This window comes from Triticum urartu, chromosome 1A (assembly GCF_056163025.1).
Source record: "Triticum urartu cultivar PI428250 chromosome 1A, HENAU_Tu73, whole genome shotgun sequence".
NCBI classification, from domain to species: domain Eukaryota; kingdom Viridiplantae; phylum Streptophyta; class Magnoliopsida; order Poales; family Poaceae; genus Triticum; species Triticum urartu.
Window position 1 is genome coordinate 346,072,281 of NC_141873.1, and position 16,479 is coordinate 346,088,759.

Consider the following 16,479-nt stretch of genomic DNA (forward strand, 5'->3'; position numbering starts at 1 on the left):
GAAGCAATAGTTGGCAAGACGACCACGACGCTGCGATGGAGATCAAGGTGTCGCGCCGGTGATCATGGAGATCATGACGATGCTTTGGAGATGAAGATCAAAAGCACAAGATGATGATGGCCATATCATGTCAATATTTTGATTGCATGTGATGTTTAGCTTATTTGCATCTTATTTTCGCTTAGAATGATGGTAGCATTATAAGATTATCCCTTCACTAAATTTCAAGGTAAAAGTGTTCTCCCTGAGTATGCACCATTGCTATAGTTCGTCGTTTCGAGACACCACGTGATGACTGGGTGTGATAGACTCTACATTCACATACAACGGGTGTAAGATAGTTTTGCACATGCAGAATACTTGGGTTAAACTTGACGAGCCTAGCATGTACAGACATGGTCTCAAAACACTGGAGACCGAAAGGTCGAACGTGATTCATATAGTAGATATGATCAACATAGAGATATTCACCATTGATGACTACCCCATCTCACGTGATGATCGGACATGGGTTAGTTGATTTGGATCATGTATCACTTAGATGACTTGAGGGATGTATATTTAAGTGGGAGTTCTTTAGTAATTTGATTAATTGAACTTAATTTATCATGAACTTAGTCTTGATAGTTTCGCATATCTATGTTGTAGATCAATAGCTCGCGATATAGCTCCTATATATTTTTGATATGTTCCTAGAGAAAACTAAGTTGAAAGATGATAGTATCAATGATGCGGACTGGGTCCGTGATTTGAGGATTTTCCTCATTGCTGCAGAAAATAATTTTGTCCTTGATGCACCGCTAGGTGACAAACCTGTTGCAGGAGCAGATGCAGATGTTATGAACGTTTTGCAAGCTCGATATGATGAATACTTATTGATAGTTTAGTTCGCCATGGTTTACAGCTTAGAACCGGGACTTCAAAAAATGTTTTGAATGCCACGGAGCATATGAGATGTTCCAAGAGCTGAAAATTGGTATTTCAGATTCATGCCTGTGTTGAAAGGTATGAGACCTCTGACAAGTACTTTGCCTACAAGATGGAGGAGAATAGCTCAACCAGTGAGCATGTACTCAGAATGTCTAGGTACTACAATCGCTTGAATCAAGTGGGAGTTAATCTTCCAGATAAGATAGTGATTGACAGAGTTCTCTAGTCACTATCACCAAGCTACTAGAACTTCGTGATGAACTATAATATGCAAGGGGTGACAAAAATGATTCCCAAGCTCTTCGCGATGCTAAAATCAGCGAAGGTAGAAATCAAGAAAGAGCATCAAGTGTTGATGGTTAACAAGACCACTAGTTTCAAGAAAAAAGGGCGAGGGAAGGAAAGGGGACTTCAAGAAGAATGGCAAGCAAGTTGCCACTTTCGTGAAGAAGCCCAAAGCTGGACCAAAACCTGAAACTGAGTGCTTCTACTACAAAGGAAATGGTCACTGGAAATGGAACTGCCCAAAATACTTGGCGGATAAGAAGGATGGCAAAGCGAACAAAGGTATATTTAATATACATATTATTGATGTGGAAAGTAGCACATTAGAGAAATCCGTTCCCGTGATGCCTACACCAACTAGAGAGGAAGCATATGATAATGATCATGAAACTTCAAGATCAAGTTGCTACTGAACCTCGTAGGTCAACCAGAGCACGACCCGCACCAGACTGGTATGGTAATCCTGTTCTGGAAGTCATGTTACTGGACCAAGGCGAATCTACAAACTATGAAGAAGCTATGATGAGCCCTGATTCCGACAGATGGCTTGAGGCCATGAAATCTGAGATAGGATCCATGTATGAGAACAAAGTGTGGACTTTGGTGGGCTTGCCCGATGATCGGTAGGCCATTGAAAATAAATGGATCTTCAAGTCGAAGACAGACGCTGATGGTAATATTACTATCTACAAAGCTCGACTTGTCGCGAAAGGTTTTCGACAAAGGGTTGACTACGATGAGACTTTCTCACCCGCAGCGATGCTTAAGTCTGTCCAAATCATGTTAGCAATTGCCGCATTTATGAAATCTGACAAATGGACGCAAAAACCGCATTCCTTCACGGATTTCTTAAAGAGTTGTATATAGTGAAACCAGAAGGTTTTCTCGATCCTAAAGGTGCTAACAAAGTGTGCAAGCTCCAGCGATCCATCTATGGACTGGTGCAAGCATCTCAGAGTTTGAATATACGCTTTGATAGGGTGATCAAAGCATATGGTTTTATACAGACTTATGGTGAAGTCTGTATTTACAAGAAAGTTAGTGGGAGCTCTATATAATTTCTGATATTATATGTGGATGACATATTGTTGATTGGAAATGATATAGAATTTCTGGATAGCATAAAAGGACACTTGAATAAGAGTTTTTCAATGAAAGACCTCGGTAAGGTACTAACATATTGGGCATCAAGATCTATAGGGATAGATCGAGACGCCTAATAGGACTTTCACAAAGCACATACCTTGGCAAAGTTTTGAAGAAGTTCAAAATGGATCAGTCTAAGAAAGCGTTGTCACCTGTGTTGCAAGGTGTAAATTGAGTAAGACTCAAAGCCCCACCACAGAAGAAAATAGAGAGAGAGAATGAATGTCATTCCTTATGCCTCAGCCATATATAGGTTCTATAAAGTATGACATGCTGTGTACCAGACCTGTTGTGTGCCGTGACATGAGTTTGGCAAGGGGGTACGATAGTCATCTAGAAGTGCATCACTAGACAGCGGTCAAAATTATCCTTAGTTACCTAAGAGGACTAAGGAAATATTTCTTGGTTATGGAGCTAATAAAGAGTTTGTCGTAAAGGGTTATGTTGATGCAGGCTTTGACACCGATTCGGATGACTCTGAGTCTCATTCTTGATACATATTTAAAGTGGGAGCAATTAGCTAGAGTAGCTCCATGTAGAGCATTGTAGACATAGAAATTTGCAAAATACATAAGGATCTGAATGTGGCAGACCCATTGACTAAGCCTCTCTCACAAGCAAAACATGATCACACCTTAGTACTCTTTGGGTAATCACATGGCGATGTGCCGTGGGAAACCACGGCCACCTATGGGACCGAAGGGCCCTTTGCTGGTTCGGCAGGGGGACGCCGTGTTGCATAAAGAGAAGACGTGGGTGGGGCAGCATGGCAGAGATCACACAGGCAATTTTACCCAGGTTCGGGCCGCCGTGAGGCGTAAAACGCTGCCCTTTCTCTGGTGGATTAATGGTGGAAGAATGGTGGTGGAGCATAGTACACTTGCCCGACAGAGGGCGGCAGTGGCTACGCGCGCGTGGGTGTGAGTTGTCCAACCTTCTAGCCCTTTCTACGGTTGTCATGGGCCTCCTTTTATAGCTTAAGGGGGTACCACAATGGCAAAGTAGTCATTATGCACTAATAAGATAGCAAACAATGCTATCATACACAACTCTGCAGGCTGGCAGGGTGCATTAAATGCACCGCTCAATGTCACGTCGTTGGTTGCCCGACAAGCCTTCTCGGCCTATCTTGCCAGCTTCACACCTGCTTGCTTGACACGTCGCTGGACGGGTGTCGTCTGTAAGCATCTTCTCTAGAGAAAAGCTGCCATGTGGCGAATGGCTGCCACTTAGTCACTTTGCGGCTTGACACCGCATGGATTGACGACGTGGGTCATGGCTGAGTAGTTGGTGAGGTGGTTCTGCCCTCGCGAGTCCCGGCAAGCTCTGCCGGGACGTCTTGGGTGCCTTCTTCTAGGAGGTGGCCTCGGCCCTTGCCGGGCTCGCCTACCCGGCAAGGGATGCCCTTCTCCTGGTGGTATCTTGTTTCTCTGGCTTGACTCTGGTCCCCTTGATCTGCATGTTGGCCCTTCGAATGTCTTGGTCCCTTGTACTCTGACTTGGGTTGGTGCTTCAATCTTGTTCTCGTGCCTATGCATAGTCTGGGCAACAGACCCAGGGTTTGTTGCACCGACAGAAGCCCCCAGGCCTGCCCCGAACGCGCTGTCGAGCATCATCGGGGTAGGGCCTAATAAGTGCACAGGCGGGGGTGCTGAAGAGGCTGGTCTCTTGAGGTTTCCTTTGCTCCTTCATTAATCTTGGGGTCGGGCCAGTCTCCGTTTTCCCTGCTCATCGCGTAAAGCCAATAGTGGTGGGGCCACCCTTGTAATGGCATGTGAATGACTTTAACGCACAGGGTAGAACTGCCAATTCACTCCTCCCACCATGCCCTTATCCTCGGCCACGTATGATGCATGCATCGCGCGGGGTTGGTAACGGAGGCGCGGGAGAGCATCAAGGCGAGGGCCCGACCTTCTTGAATTGATGGAGGAGGACGGCGGCCGCCCGTTTGAGGGAGCGACTCCCCTCCCCGGCCCTCCAATAAAAGGAGGGGAAAAGGGAGGTCAGGGTCATCCATCCTCGCGTTCTCCCACCTCTGTCTTCTGCTTCTTGCTGGTTATGTTGAGGAAGAGAGTCTGGGGCCAAGCCCCGGGCTCCATCTTGACACTTTTCCTGGATCTGAAAGGGGGCTCGGGCGGTGCGGCGACAACGTCGGAGGTAGCAACTCTTGCATGCTCGCCACCAGGCCGCCCGTGGCCTTCGCTTCAGTGGAGGGGTCGGGTACGATGCCATGTCAAGGCTTGAAGTGGGCATGGCGTGTGGTAGTCGATCGCTGCCCATTTTGCTTCCCTTCCCGACGCTAGGGAGGAGTCACAGACGAGATTCATCGTTAGCAGAGGCGAATATGGCTCCTCCTGGGTGTCGTCCTCTTGCCATGCAAGAGGGCTCTTTTCTCTCATACACGTCCTCAGGACGTGCGGTGTCTTCTAATGCGAAGGCTGCTAGGGACGACCATGCTCTCTGTGGAATGGACCATAGAGCATGGTGTCCGACGTGACTGCCGCGCTGAGGTGTTCAGGTGGTAGTGATGCGGACGGCGGCAGCAACCCACGACGCGTCCAGAACGGGGACAACCGTTTCGACGAGTTGTGTTTGCCGGTGACTCTATGTCCCCCATCTGGTCCTCCAGCAGTGTCACCATCCACGCTACCCTCCGGTTTGTTCCTCCTTGCTGGGGAGCGGCGCCACCCTGATCCTGGGAGGCGCCGAATCCTAGTTGGGTCCGCCACCGACCTCTTCGACCTCTTCCTGTAGGAGATGGAGAGGGGAAAAGGCATTACAGGGCACTTATCTTTTTTCAGTCTTAAACATGTAGGCATTTGCCAAACTTTAATTCAAATAATGTAATCTCTCGAGTCCATGTTTGTGTTTTCTAATGCTTGTACTTGTATTACCAGCATATTAATGAAAAAGATGAACCTTGTCGGGAACCCGTGCATGTATATGTCCATGCAGAGGTGGGATGCCTCTTTAGTGTAAATAAACGAGTTTTTCCTGGCAGGCAATCTTGCCGATACTTTTCTGCTTGCCGGAGAACTGCGTCTACTGGACAAGAGATAAAGGGAACAGCCCCCCGCGAACTTCTTTTTACCAAAGGCCACCGCGACCACATTGACCAAAGCAACGCTCGAGTCAAGGATGGGAGCACCTAAGTTTCAAAAGAGTGGCGAGGTTTTCTCATGCACAAGTTATAGCTTACAGAACACTTATGGACAAGAGGTAGAACTTATCTATTTGGCTTGCTGGAGATTGCAATGTTGTCCATGTTCCCAACTCCTTGTAGAGGCCAGGTTCATGGCAGGAACCTACAACTTCATGCAGATGGGAATTGAGGGAGTCCTGGATTAGGGGGTGTTCGGGTAGCCGGGCTTTACCTTCAGCCGGACTCCTGGACTATGAAGATACAAGATTGAAGACTTCGTCCCGTGTCCGGATGGGACTTTCCTTAGCGTGGAAGGCAAGCTTGGCGATGCGGATATTCAAGATCTCCTACCATTGTAACCGAATCTGTCTAACCCTAACCCTATCCGGTGTCTATATAAACCAGAGGGTTTTAGTCCGTAGGCAATCAACCCCATATACAACAATCATACCATAGGCTAGCTTCTAGGGTTAGCCTCCTTGATCTCGTGGTAGATCTACTCTTGTACTACCCATATCATCAATATTAATCAAGCAGGACATAGGGTTATACCTCCATCAAGAGGGCCCGAACCTGGGTAAAACATCGTGTTCCCTGCCTCCTATTACCATCCGACCTAGACGCACAGTTCGGGACCCACTACCCGAGATCCGCCGGTTTCGACACCGACATTGGTGCTTTCATTGAGAGTTCCTCTGTGTCGTCGCCTTTAGGCCCGATGGCTCCTTTGATTATCAACAATGATGTGGTCCAGGGTGAGACTTTGCTCCCCGGACAGATCTTCGTCTTCGGCGGCTTCGCTCTGCGGGCCAATTCGCTCGGCCACCTGGAGCAGATCGAAAGCTACGCCCCTGGCCATCAAGCCAGGTTTGGAAGCTTAAACTACACGGCTGACATCCGTGGAGACTTGATCTTCGACGGGCTCGAGCCACGGCCAAGCGCGCCGCACTATCTCGAGGGGCATGATCTAGCTCTGCCCCCGAACAGTGTCCTGGAGGCCGCACACGCATCGGTTCCGACCCCTAACTCGGAGCCTATTGCGCCAATCGAGGATGAGAGGTTGGACGTCACCTCGGGGGCTGCGATCCCAAAAGCGATCGAGGCGAACTCTAGCCCCGCACTCTACACGACCCGTGACTCTGAGGATCCGGAATCCTCCCCGGACTCCGAACCCCCCGCGCCCCTGCCAATCGAATCCGATTGGGCGCCGATAATGGAGTTCACCGCCGCAGACATCTTTCAGCGCTCGCCTTTTGGCGACATCCTGAATTCTCTTAAGTCTCTCTCTTTATCAGGAGAGCCCTGGCCGGACTACGGTCAGCGAGGGTGGGATACGGGCGATGAGGAAATTCAAAGCCCACCCACCACCCACTTTGTAGCCACTGTCGACGATCTAACCGACATGCTTGACTTCAGCTCCGAAGACATCGACGGCATGGACGACGATGTAGGAGACGAATAGGAACCAGCACCTATAGGGCGCTGGAAGGCCACCTCGTCATATGACATATATATATGGTGGATACTCCAAAAGATGGAGATGGCGATGGAACAGTGGGGGATGACGCCCCCAAGAAACAGCCAAAGCGCCGGCGTCAGCGGCGCCGCTCTAAATCCCGCCAAAGCAAAAACGGTGATTCCGGCACGGGAGATAATACTACCCCGGATAGCACCGAAGAACACCCACCTCAGCAAGATTCGGCACAGGAAGATGGAGAAGCCAGCCCTCATGAGAGAGCAGCAGACCAAGAGGTCGAGGATGATAACTATACGCCTCCCTCCGAAGACGAGGCAAGCCTCGATGATGACGAATTCGTCATACCATCAGACCCCGCCGAACAAGAGCGTTTTAAACGCAGGCTTTTAGCCACGGCAAGCAGCCTCAAGAAAAAGCAGCAACAGCTTAGAGCTGCCCAAGATTTGCTAGCTGACAGATGGACTGAAGTCCTTGCGGCCGAAGAGTATGAACTCGAACGCCCCTCCAAGAGTTACCCGAAGCGCAGGCCGCTACCCCGATCAGAGGAGGAAGCACCTACATCACCAGCGCATGACATGGCAGACCGGCCACCTCGCGGCCGCGACAGAGAGGCCTCTCGGCCCTCCACCCAAGCCATGCCCCGACGCCGCTCAACTAAGGCACGGGAAAATGCGCCCGACCTGTGAGACATACTGGAGGATAAGGCAAGACAAACAAGATTGATCTACGGATCGCGCAGGCGCCCTACGGCATGTGACAATGATCTTCACTCCGAATACAACAAATCCGGTCGGGCCGAACACAATAGACATAGCTCTTCCGAGCTGCGTAGTAATGGATCATAAAATCCCAGAGGGTTTCAAACCCATAAACATCGAATCATACGATGGCACAACAGATCCGGCGGTATGGATCGAGGATTATCTCCTTCACATCCACATGGCACGCGGCGATGATCTACACGCCATCAAATACCTCCCGCTCAAACTTAAAGGACCGGCCCGGCATTGGCTTAACAGCTTGCCAGCAGACTCAATTGGTTCTTGGGAGGACCTGGAAGCCGCATTCCTCGACAACTTCCAGGGCACTTACGTGCGACCGCCGGATGCCGACGACTTAAGCCACATAATTCAGCAGCCAGAGGAATCGGCCAGACAATTCTGGACACGGTTCCTAAAAAAGAAAAACCAGATAGTCGACTGTCCGGACGCAGAGGCCCTAGCAGCCTTCAAGCATAACATCCGCGACGAGTGGCTTGCCCGGCACCTGGGACAGGAAAAGCCGGAATCCATGGCAGCCCTCACGACACTCATGACCCGCTTTTGCGCGGGAGAAGACAGCTGGCTAGCTCGCAGTAACAATTTATCAAAGAACCCTGGTAATTCGGATACCAAGGACAAGAGTGGCAGGACACGTCGGAATAAGCAAAAACGCCATGTTAACAGCGACAGCAATGAAGACACGGCAGTCAATGCCGGATTCAAAGGCTATAAATCCGGTCAGCGGAAAAAGCCATTCAAAAAGAATACTCAGGGCCCGTCCAGTTTGGACCAAATACTCGATCGCTTGTGCCAGATACATGGCACCCCCGAAAGGCCAGCCAATCACACTAACAGGGATTGTTGGGTGTTCAAGCAGGTAGGCAAGTTAAGGGCCGAAAACAGAGACAAGGGGCTGCACAGCGACGACGAGGAGCCCAAGCCGCCGAACAACAATGGACAGAAGGGCTTTCCCCCACAAGTGCGGACGGTGAACATGATATACGCAACCCACATTCCCAAGCGGGAGCGGAAGCGTCCGTTACGGGACGTATACGCGATGGAGCCAGTCGCCCCAAAGTTCAACCCATGGTCCTCCTGCCCGATCACTTTTGATCGAAGGGACCATCCCACTAGCATCCGTCATGGCGGCTTCGCCGCATTGGTTCTCGACCCAATCATCGACGGATTTCATCTCACAAGAGTCCTCATGGACAGCGGCAGTAGCCTGAACCTGCTTTATCAGGATACAGTGCGGAAAATGGGCATAGATCCCTCAAGGATTAAGCCCACAAGAACGACCTTTAAAGGCGTTATACCAGGTGTAGAAGCCAACTGTACAGGCTCAGTAACACTTGACGTGGTCTTCGGATCCCCGGACAATTTCCGAAGAGAAGAGTTAATCTTCGATATAGTCCCGTCTCGCAGTGGCTATCACGCCCTGCTCGGACGAACCGCATTCACAAAGTTCAATGCGGTGCCGCACTACGCATATCTCAAGCTCAAGATGCCAGGCCCTCGAGGAGTAATTACGGTCAACGGAAACACCGAACGCTCCCTTCGTACGGAGGAGCATACGGCGCCTCTCGCAGCGGAGGTACAAAGTAGCCTTCTCAGGCAATTCTCCAGTCCGGCCATTAAAAAGCCAGACACTGCCAAGCGCGCCCGGAGTAACCCACAGCAGGACCGCCTGGCACACTCTGAGCAAGCATAGCAATGCGGCCCCAACCCCAGCTTTCGCGACATAGCGAAACCAGTACCTCGCATACATAACTATGCCCTTGAAATACCATGGGCACAGGGGAAGGGGCACAATAACAACACGCCCAAAATACGGCTTAAAACGTACTAGGGGCTGCCGGATTCTTTTTTTAATTTTTTCTTACTTTCAGGACTCCATACTTCGGACGACCTGTTCGGCAATTCGACTGCCGCACAAACGATGCAAGATCTAGGGAGGCAGACAAGCCACGCCGCATTATGGAACTCCCAGGTGGTCTCTATTATGAGCGGTATACCTGTTTTAAATACAATTCCGCGGCCTGCCCCTGGTCAAGACTTACTGAATAGTCCAATATCTTTTGCTTACCGCACTATTTGTATCGTTCGGCTTTGATAAATAGCCTCTCTATAAGCAATGCTTAGCTTTTTGTCTATTTTTTGCATTATCCTCTTTTCACATATATGTTTATTAAATGACATGATTGCACCCGTACACCATGGTACGGCAAACACGCCAGGGGCTTCAGTACCCCTCATAATGGTGTGAGAAGTCCGTACACTTTCACAAGTGCGGCACCCCGAACTTATAGCACTATATGCATCGGCTCCGAATCATGATTTGGGTTAATAGTTGGGTTTGCCCGGCTCCTATGTTTTGGTGCCTTACGTTCCGCTCTATCGGCTAAGGTGGCACTAGGAGAACCACTGCGATTGTGCCCCGGTTCAGCTATGTTAAGCACCTCAGTGGAGAACGCTAAAACTGACTGTCATGATGAGGCGAGAGACCGGTCGCTGTTCGAGAGGTTTTTCGAGTCCCTAAAGACTTATGCCGCTTCAAGCGAGGAGCTGGCTTTGTCCGGCCAAGGCGTGGATAGCGCCCCGAACTCGGTCTTCCGAACTAGGAGCTTCGCCGAAATTTAAAATTATAGAGTTCTATGGCTAAGTGAGAGTGTTCAAGCATTATAGTCCGATTGCCTGGTTCATTGTGCTGAGCGCCTCCCTCGAAGGACCCAACTATGGGAAAAAGAGCGCTCAGGTTTATCCCGAACACCCCAGCACTAGTGGCATGGGGGAAGAAGCTGACGACTAGCCATCTCTCAATTTTTTGATAAACGGCCGCACAGAAAGTAATATTTTAAATTCAATAAGCATTGCTTAGTGCATATGAACAAGTTTTCAGCGCACAGGATAAACACGAGCGAGTTCATTCAAAAATCACATCCTTGGCACATTCATCTGCCACAAGGCGGGCACCTGCAAGAACATCCTTGTAGTAGTTCTCGGGCTTGCGATGCTCCTTCCCTGGCGGCGGCCCGTCCTTCACAAGCTTCTCACCGTCCAGCTTACCCCAGTGCACCTTTGCACGGGCAAAGGCCCAACGGGCACCTTCGATGCAGACGGAGCGCTTGATGACCTCAAGCCTCGGACAGGCCTCCACCAGCCGCCGCACCAGCCCGAAATAGCTCCCAGGCAGGGCCTTTCCGGGCCACAGACGAACTATGAAGCCCTTCATGGCCTGTTCGGCCGCCTTGTGGAGCTCGACCAGCTGTCTCAGCTGGTCGCTCAAAGGCACAGGGTGTCCGGCCTCAGAATACTGAGACCAGAACACCTTCTCCATCGAGCAGCCCTCTTCAGCTCGGTAGAATGCGGCGGCATCGGATACGCTGCGGGGAAGATCTGCGAATGCCCCTGGAGAGCTCCGGATTCGGGTAAGTAACAAGTAGTTTACTTTTATATTTCTGCTTTGCATGAAGAATGCCTTACCCGCTGCTATCTTCCTCATCTCCTCCAACTCTTGGAGGGCCTTTTGGGCTTCGGCCTTGGCAGAATTGGCAGTCTCAAGGGCCGTCGCGAGCTCGGATGCTTGCGCCTTTGACTCAAGCTCCAAACTCTCATGTTTTTTCATGAGAGCCTGAAGCTCTTGCTGCACCTCGCCGACCTGAGCCCCAAGTCTGTCTCGCTCGGTGTGCTCCGCGGCCGTTTTCTTTTCGGCCTCAGACAGCGCCTTCTTAAGGGTCGTCACTTCAGTCGCGGCCCCTACAATAAGCAGTACAATCTTGTTATCTTTTTTGCAATCACGCCTTTCTATAGGCACCTTTTCTGTAAGGTATTTCTTACCTTCTTTCTCCTCGAGCCGCCGCTTGGCAAGGCAGAGCTCTTGCTCGGTCTGCTCGAAGTCCTGCTTTAGGACACCCACCTCCGCAGTCAGTGCGGCGGTGGATAGCAGCGAAGCCTGCATACGCATATTGACTCTTTTTTTGTTAGACTCCTGCAAAATTTAATAGATCCTCTATTCGGCTTTTCTTTCCGAACGCCAAACAGAGCATCAGGGGCTACTGTCTATGCGGTAATATTTTTACATATTTTTACTTACCTCGAAGCCTGTTAGAAGGCTAGCGCAAGCTTCAGTCAGTCCGCTCTTGGTGGACTGAACCTTCTGTATCACCGTACTCATAATAGTACGGTGCCCCTCGTCGATGGAGGCTTCGTCAAGCACCTCCAGCAGATTGTCCGGCACCTTCAGTTGGACGGAGGCCGCCGGCTCAGAAGGCTTGCTCCTCTTGGAAGGAGTTCGCCTACCGCGGTTCGGAACTGTGGAAGATTCCGGCGCGGTGTCCGGCACAAAGTCGGACTTGGAGCCCTGGGGGGGCTTATCCCCTTCACTCCTGGAGTCCGGGAGGTTGCCTTGTGGATCCTCCGGGACCACCTCCTCCTGCCCCGGAGCTTGTCGCGACGCCACTTCGGCGTCGTCTGCAGTGCGGGGGGAGACAGCGGGCGGAACTGAGTTCACGTCCGATGAGTCCAGGGAGCCGCCCGACGATTCGTCGAATTCGGCCCGGGGCGGACTGCATAATTACATTCGACATTAGGGAAAGTTGTGCAACAAAGGAACGTCATGAGTTATTCTGATATCCAAACTTACGATTTCGCCGGACGCTTGGCCCTGTTTGGCCACTCCTCTTTGCCCTCTTCGGCGTTGGGGGCGTAGTCCGGCGGAGGGGTCTTCCTTTTCCTAGATCCCTCGGCCTCCCCTGTTGGGGCGGCCTTCCTCTTCTCTCCTCCCTCCGCTGGGGGGGAGAGCTTTCTTCTTCCTCCTCCCCGTTTTCGCGGGAGGAGGGCGTCTCGGACTCGTCAGATGACGAGTCCGACACCACCACGTTGCGGGCACTCTTTCGAGTCCCCGTGGTCTTCTTCTTCTTGGCCTTCTTCTCCGGCACCACATAAGGCGCCGGAACCAGCAGCTTCACTAGTAGAGCTGGGGCTGGGTCTTCGGGCAGTGGAGCCGGAGAGTTAATCGGTCCGGATATCGCCCGCCAAGCCTGTCAAAGGTAAGGGAGTTTAGATCCCGCATAGAGTCAAACTATGAAGAAAGCTTAACATCCTGTAAAAGGTGAAGATAGCTTACCTCGCTAGCATGACGCTGCGAGCTGTATCCGCGGTCCTCGGAAGCGGATGCGGGAGCCTCGGCGCCCTTGAATAGCACCTTCCAGGCATCTTCGTACATCGTGTCGAAGAGCCTGCTAAGGGTTTGGTGCTGCGCCGGGTCGAACTCCCACAGATTAAAATCCCGTTGTTGGCACGGGAGGATCCGGCGGACGAGCATAACCTGGATTACATTAACAAGCCGGATTGGCTTGTTCACCAGGGACTGGATGCATGTTTGCAATCCGGTCACCTCTTTTTCGTCACCCCGGGAAAGGCCCGTCTCTTTCCAGGACATAAGCCGCGTGGGGGTCCGGATCGGAACTCGGGGGCCGCGGTCCATTTCGGATCGCGTGGCTCGGTGATGTAAAACCACCCGGATTGCCACCCCTTTAGGGTCTCCACAAAAGAGCCCTCGAACCATAGGACGTTGGCCATCTTGCCCGCCATGGTGCCTCCGCACTCCGCCTGGCTGCCGTGCACCACCTTGGGCTTGACGTTGAAGGTCTTGAGCCAGAGGCTGAAATGAGGGCGGACGCGGAGGAAAGCCTCGCACACGATGATAAACGCTGAGATGTTGAGGATGAAGTTCGGGGCCAGATCGTGGAAATCCAGGCCGTAGTAGAACATGAGCCCCCGGACAAATGGGTGGAGTGGAAAACCCAGTCCGCGGAGGAAGTGGGGGAGAAATACTACCCTCTCATGGGGCCTTGGGGTGGGGAGAAGCTGCCCCTTTTCGGGAAGTCGGTGCGCGATGTCCTTGGACAGGTATCCGGCCTTCCTTAGCTTCTTGACTTGGCCCTCCGTAGCGGAGGAGACCATCCACTTGCCTCCCGCTCCGGACATTGCTAGAGAAGGTTGAGGTGGGAAGTGCAGGCTTGGGCGTTGGAGCTCGAGTGCGCAGGAGATGGATAGGCAAAGGAGGAAGAAGGCGTAGGTAAAAAGGTGGATCCTTATCCCCTTATATGGGCGGATGCGGTTGTGCGTCCCCACCAGCCTAGTAAAACTCGCTTGCCTCCCAAGCGCCGTGATAAGTGGCGCGGTTGGATTACCCACGTCCGTATTGATGAGAATCCCGTAAAGGGGGTACACGATCTCTGCTTTGACAAGACGTGCCAAGGAAACCGCCTCGCAAAACACGCTGAGGTGGAAAAGTAAAAACGATTCGAGTAAAGGACTTAGCCGTAGTGTGATGACACACTGCGGAATACGTTAGTAGTTTTGATTTGTGTTAATATTATTCTCTCTATGGCGATATGTGGAAGCTTATTTTGTAGAGCCGGACATTACTCTTGGTGTTTACAATCTTCTATGAAGGACTTGGAGGAGGAACCCGCCTTGCAATGCCGAAGACAATTTGCGCACCGGACTCGTCGTCATTGAAGCCTGGTTCAGGGGCTACTGAGGGAGTCCTAGATTAGGGGGTGTTCGGGTAGCCGGACCTTCCCTTCAGCCTGACTCCTGGACTATGAAGATACAAGATTGAAGACTTCGTCCCGTGTCCGGATGGGACTTTCCTTGGCGTGGAAGGCAAGCTTGGCGATGCGGATATTCAAGATCTCCTACCATTGTAACCGACTCTGTGTAACCCTAACCCTATCCGGTGTCTATATAAACCTGAGGGTTGTAGTCCGTAGGCAATCAACTCCATATACAACAATCATACCATAGGCTAGCTTCTAGGGTTTAGCCTCCTTGATCTCATGGTAGATCTACTCTTGTACTACCCATATCATCAATATTAATCAAGCAGGACGTAGGGTTTTACCTCCATCAAGAGGGCCCGAACCTGGGTAAAACATCATGTTCCCTGCCTCCTGTTACCATTCGGCCTAGACGCACAGTTCGGGACCCACTACCCGAGATCCGCCGGTTTTGATACCGACAGGAATGATGCACGGTGCGATCCTATCTATATGATTATGCAAATGTTCATGAAATTCTTATGCAATGATCTTGGAATGCTCATGCATACATGCAACTTGGTCGGGGACCCCCACAGCGCTTCGCTTATTTTCTCTTGCACAGGGTCATCGCCCTAGCTTTGTACAAGGGGTTACATGCACCTGAGGCAAGGCATGTACAAAAGGGTGGCTGCCGTGCAGGGCCTGACAGCCGCGCCTTACGGGTAGAACTTGCGGAGATGCTCAATATTCCATGAGTTTTGCAACTAAGTGTCATCTCCGGTCTCTAGACGGACTACGCCAGTTCCGGTGACTCATACTACCCGGTAAGGGTCTTTCCACTTTGGCGACAACTTGTTTCTACCCTTGGCGGACTGAACGCGCCTAAGGACAAGGTCGCCTTCCTCAAAACACCGAGCATGAACCCTGCGGCTATGATAGCGATGCAGGGCTTGCTGATAGCATGCAACACGCGTAGCAACCCGGAGACGGTTCTCCTCGAGTAGCACAGCGTCGTCACATCGATGCTGAACTTGCACTACTTTATCGTAGGAAAGCACCCGAGGTGACCCGTAAATGAGTTCCATGGGGATAACTGCTTCTGCCCCATAGACTAGGGAGAAGGGAGTCTGCCTGGTAGCTCGGTTTGGTGTCATTCTGAGGGACCAAAGAACTACCGGCAGATCATCGATCCCCCGCCTGCCATGCTTTTGCAGCGTATCAAAAGTTCTTGTCTTAAGTCCCCGCAGCACTTCAGTGTTCGCCCTCTCAGCTTGTCCATTGCTTCTGGGATGTGCCACAGAGGCAAATGAGATCTTGCATACGAGGGCATGAACATATTGCATGAAGGAGTGGCTCGTGAACTGGGTGCTGTTGTCGGTAATGATCCTTGTCGGGACTCCAAAATGGCACACCAATTATTTCAAGAACTTGATAGCTGACTGAGTAGTCACCTCTCTCACGGCAGTCACTTCCGGCCACTTTGTAAACTTGTCGATGCCAACAAACAAGAATTCTAAGCCCCCGGTTACTCAGGGGAAGGGGCCGAGGATATCGAGCCCCCAGACCGAAAATGGCCATGATAGAGGGATCATCTGAAGAGCTTGAGCAGGCAGGTGGATGTTCTTGGAATGGAACTGGCAAGCTTCACATTTGGTGACTAGCTCGACCGCATCTTGGAGCGCTGCGGGCCAATAGAATCCTTGCTGGAATGCTTTCCCATTTAATGCCCTTGATCCAATGTGGGAGCCGCACATGCCTTTGTGAATCTTAGCCAGCAGTTCCTTTCCTTCTTCCCGGCAAATGCACTTTAATTTCACACCGTTGGGCATCCTTCTGTACAGAGTGTCATCGACAAACCGCTACATACTGGCCCTACGGGCTACTCTTTCAGACTCATCTTGGTTGCCGGGAAGCTCTCCGGTTTGGAGGAAGTGGACGGTGTGCCTTGCCCAAGTTGGAGCCCGGGGCTCAGCAACGAGGACTAGCGACACCTCCTCTTCTGTGGGGGCGCATTCCTTGTTTGTGGGGACCATGGTCCCGACTGGAGGGTGCCGTCCGGCAGGTGGCGAGGAGTTGTTTCCAGCAGGGTCTCTGCCAGGAGCGGACGGCTCTACCGGGAGAGACTTATCGGAGTCCAACTTTCTCCTTTTTCGGGCCATTGTTGCTGGGGATACAGAGGGCTGAGTAAGA